The following is a 5,229-nucleotide window of genomic DNA, read 5'->3' as shown; positions in this document are numbered from 1 at the left end:
AAGTATAGTTGATTTGCAATATTATATTAGTTTCAGGTATACAACATAGCAATTCAATATTTTTATAGATTATACTCCATTTAACATTATTATAAAACAATGGCTATATTTCCCTGTGATATATATCTTTGTTGCTTATCTATTTTTAAAAAATAGCATTGATGGTAACTGACAACTGTAAATTTTGGTTAAAAGTAACTATGTTTTGGTTAAAATATTCTTTATAAAAGTATTTATATGGATGTATAAAGTATTTATTTATTAGAAGAGGGAAAACTGTTAATCTTATAGGCTAAGTGCCAAAAATTCTATGGGAAAAAGGAAAGACCTATTGTTCACCACCCAATTTCCTTAGTACAAAATAGTGCCTGCTGAAGCCAAATATTTTTACATGAGAAAAAAATAGGAGTCCTATATTTGGAAATAATTTTAATTTTCCATTAATAATGTAAATAATCAAGTAACATATTACCATTTAACATATTTATAACTTAGGTCCTCTCAGCTGGTGATGTTTCCCAGGAAGTAATTTTGGAATATTATAAAAATCTATAGAAAATTATCATACATAATTGCAAAACACTAGAAAAATATTCTTTTAAAGTTAAGAATAAAATATAGATGCAACTTCAATTACTGACACTTTCCAACAATGTTTTTGAATTTCTAACCAATGAATAAGATGAAAAATTTAATAAAGTTAGGAATATTAGAAAAAATTTGTTAGAATTTTAAGTCTACATATATATATTTTTCTTTTTAGGGCCACATCTGTGGCATACAGAAGTTCCCAGGTTAGGGGTCAATTTGGAGCTGCAGCTGCCAGCCTATAACACTGCCACAGCAGTGTGAGATCTGAACCATGTCTGCAACCTATACCACAGCTCACAGAAACACCAAATCCTTAACCCACTGAGTGAGGCCCGGGATCAAACCCGCATCCTCATGGATACTAGTTGGGTTCTTAACCTACTGAGCCACAACAGGAACTCCAAAGAGTATATTATTTTAATTTTAGAAAATACTAAGCAATAAACTGAAGAACAATAATGTATTCAATAAAGTAGTAATTATTTTCCTATAAAGCAACAATGATGTTTAACAGGTCAATGGCAAAATACCTCATTTAAAATTAATCCAAGGAGTTCCCGTAGTGTTTCAGTGGTAATGAACCCAACTAGTATCTGTGAGGATGCGGGTTTGATCCCTGGCCTCACTCAGTGGGTTAAGGATCCAGAGTTGCTGTGAGCTATGGTTTAGGTTGCAGACACGTCTCTGATCTGGCATTGCTGTGGCCGGCAGCTACAGTTCCAATTCAACTCCTAGCCTGGGTACTTCCATATGCCATGGGGATGGCCCTAAAAAGATAAAAATAAAATAAAATTAAATTAAATTAATCCAAATACTGCAAAATGCCCAAGAATAAATATAAAAGTAAATGTACAAGAGCTATACTTACAAAAATAATTATAAAACTTTGCTAAGGGTCATAAAAGAAGATATGGGTAAGTGGAGAGATGTTTTAATGTGTTGTCTATTTGAAAAGTGATTATAAAGTTTATCTGTAGGAATGTATAAGAAAAAATATATAACATTAAAAAAGAACAGTGAGTGAGGACTATTCTAGATATCAAAATAAACTATAAAGCTAAATTATTAAAATAGTGTACCTAGCACTTGAGGAAAAAGGTAAATAAAAATTAGTAGGTCAAACTGGATAAGCCATATACATATGATCAAGTTGGCACTTTAAAGTAATAGAGAAGAGTTAACTATTCTTAAAATGGCATTAGGATAATTTGAAAATATTTACAAAAAGAAAGAAAAAGGACCCTTTTATATGTCATATACAAAAGTAATTAACAGATGAAATGAAAAACAAAATGCAAAAACTATGAAAAGATTAGAAAAATCAGAAGAGATTACTTTCATAATCATTATTTGAGTAAGGTGTCCCGATGAAAAACTTAGGAAAATATTTTCAAATCTTAACCACTTAAAAATTAGAATCTTTATATAGGGGTAAAAATCTTAAAATTCAAATCTCAAAGAAAATATTAATACCAATGAGCTATCTAAAGTTTCTAGAAATATATAAAAATTAATTCAAAAGGTAAAGAACAGGAAATATAGTATAATACTTACAACTACCCTATGTATCTTTAAATAGAAATTTAATCTCAGTAGCAAATAAAATCATAAAGACTATGAAGTTCATCTCTTTGAAGTCAATACCCATGCATATTTATGATTTCAAAAAGAAGTGCTAAAAGAGGTTGTTTCTTTTAGATGTTTCAGCAATGGAAGTTTTATATACTTATTCAAGTGCCTTAACCGAATACTTCTGCAAAAATACAATCATCTCTGAAAACTTGCAAGTGTTAAACACAATTAAAAACTCAAATCACAACACAATTATACAAATTGAAACCTCTAAAATATAGGCATTTTAGAATGCTAAATTTCTCATATTTAAAAACACACAAGAAACAAAAAGAATAATTTACACACAGATTATAAAAGTTACGAAGAGGTTAAAACGGTAATATACATATTGTCAGTGTAGATATATGACCTGTGTGTCCCTGCCATAAATTCTGCATACTTTCAAGCAAGCACAGTCTTAAATTTTTATTTCCTAGTGTATAGCCCAGTTCTTTATATCCAGAAGAATCCTAAAAAGTATTTGCTGAATGAAAGGCAATCTTTACCTCCTTCCTAGAATATATATATATGCCAAATTTTTCTTTGTATTAGCCCCCATGAATATAAATGGAATATGTACATACACAGATTTCTTTGAATTATTTAATGATGAAAAAATACATATATATTCTGTAATCTTTATCTGCTTCCGAATACTTATACATAAATTCAGATATCATAATTTAACAAGCTGCACCTATTAGGTGTCATGGATATATTACCTCAAGTTAATTCGCCAGGACTTCACTGAATAGAAAGAGGCAATGTGGAAGATTCTAGGCTGTTAGGTTAGCTTGATTAAAGTTAGTACATTTCCAGAGTTTCCTGGTGGCTCATCAGTTTAAGGATCTGGTGTTATCACTGCTATGGCTTGGGTCACTGCTGTGACAGGGGTTCAGCCCTGGCCCAGGAACTTTCACATGCCATGGCAGGGCCAAAAAACCCCCAAAAAGGTTAGTACATTTCCTAGCAGTGGATTTCTAAAGCACAGTAACAACATAAATGAAGGAATGATGAATGAAATGTGCTCATGTTTGTCTTCTACATTAACCAGATTTAATGCAGCCAATAAATCAACAAAGAAAACCCAGACGTACAGGCCATATAACTAAACAGAAACAGGTAACTGGCAAGAGCAAGCCAACTTCATACATAAGTCTTCCAAATCTTTTAGGTTTTTAGCTGGTAGAAATGAATAAGCATTTCCCAATTATAAATATGGCTTTCAAGCACGTAGTATAATTCAAGTTGTATATAACAACTGTGACTGGTTAGTGCATTGTGTTCATCTCTCTAAGGTGATAAACTTACCTCCTAGTTTGTCTAGTTAACTATACTTTCTCCCATTAATAAACATTGCTTATTTAATGTGGAAATCTTTATTCCAAAAGAGCGCCAAACAAAAAAGAAAGAATCAGAAAGAAAGAATAGGTTTGCAATAAAACAAAGTCTATTTTCTACTACTAGTGGGAATGATGATGCTAGCTAACACATAATGAGTTAGTGTGATATTTAGTTGTTACTGTATATTGGGCAATGTCACAATCACTATGTATTAGCTAATTTGACTATAATATCTTATTTGTATTATTTCCACTTAAGAAATAAGACAAAAGGTGAGGAAACTGAGCCAGAGATGTGGTACTGGTACATGTATCTTCTTTGAAGAATTTGCATGAGTTCACACTGAGTCATTAATGCTCACACATCATATTTATATGTACTTAAACAACTAGTAGTAAATGCTAAGAAGTTGGAGATTTTCGTGGCCCACAGTGAGTATAGTTGTAAATATATGTACATCTATACATACATTTGTGTGCATGTGCATGCTTGTGCATGTGCACCCACATATGCCTGAGGTCATTAACTTATAAAGATTGTTCTCTTTGAGAATGAGGGTGGAAAAGCACTGAGGTTCCCATCTAGTTGCTGGGAACCATGGTCGAGATTAAGGCATCCACTGACTGATCTACCCTCATCCTTTCCTTTCCTTTTCTGTGTGACGCACCTCATGTGGCTAAGGAAAAGCATTCTATTTTTTTTTTTGTCTTTTTTTTGCCATTTCTTGGCCGCTCCCAGGGCATATGGAGGTTCCCAGGCTAGGGGCCTAATCGGAGCTGCAGCCACCGGCCTACACTAGGGCCACAGCAATGCGGGATCTGAGCCGCGTCTGCAACCTACACTACAGCTCATGGCAACGCCGGATCGTTAACCCACTGAGCAAGGGCAGGGATCGAACCTGCAACCTCATGGTTCCTAGTTGGATTTGTTAACCACTGCGTAGCTAAGGAAAAGCAAAGCAACTGTGCCAAGATGATGGACTATACTTATCTGATGTAGAAATTATTTTCCCTGACTGGCATTATGAAAGAGAAGTTCTTATGTCTTGGCGCAAAATGGTGATGTAACCATCATATATCACAAGCCTCTAGAAATTTTCACGGTGCATTCACGTGAGAAAGACTCAAAGATGCAAATAACGTATTAGTGATATAGGAAATAGTTCTGACCACACTTTGAGACCTGCTGTCCTGTGCACAATGAATAAAGAATAAATATTTTTTTGGTGAACCCAGGAAGTATTCACCAAAGATTCTTTGGACAAATATTTTAAATACAAATTTCATATTAAAATTTTTAAAAATATTCTAAGTAATATAGACACACATCCTTTAACATCTTTTACCCAGCTATGGTTCCCAGCATTACCTTCTCAGGCCATCTACTCACAGAGAATCATGGTGGTTTCCAGATTCATGCTTTGCCACTATGTTTTTTAGGGTCGCACATGCAGCACATGGAGGTTCCCAGACTAGGAGTCGAATCAGAGCTGTAGCCACTGGCCTACATCACAGCCCAGCAACACCAGATGCGAGCCACATCTATGACCTATACCACAGGTCACTGCAGCACAGGATCCTTAACCCACTGAGCAAGGCCAGGGACTGAACCTGCACGCTCATGGATACTAGTCAGTTTTGATTCTGCTGTGCCATGACATGAACTCCTGACACTACCTTT

The sequence above is a fragment of the Phacochoerus africanus genome, chromosome 1 (assembly GCF_016906955.1).
Source record: "Phacochoerus africanus isolate WHEZ1 chromosome 1, ROS_Pafr_v1, whole genome shotgun sequence".
Taxonomy (NCBI): Eukaryota; Metazoa; Chordata; class Mammalia; order Artiodactyla; family Suidae; genus Phacochoerus; species Phacochoerus africanus.
This window is presented reverse-complemented; position numbering follows the sequence as displayed.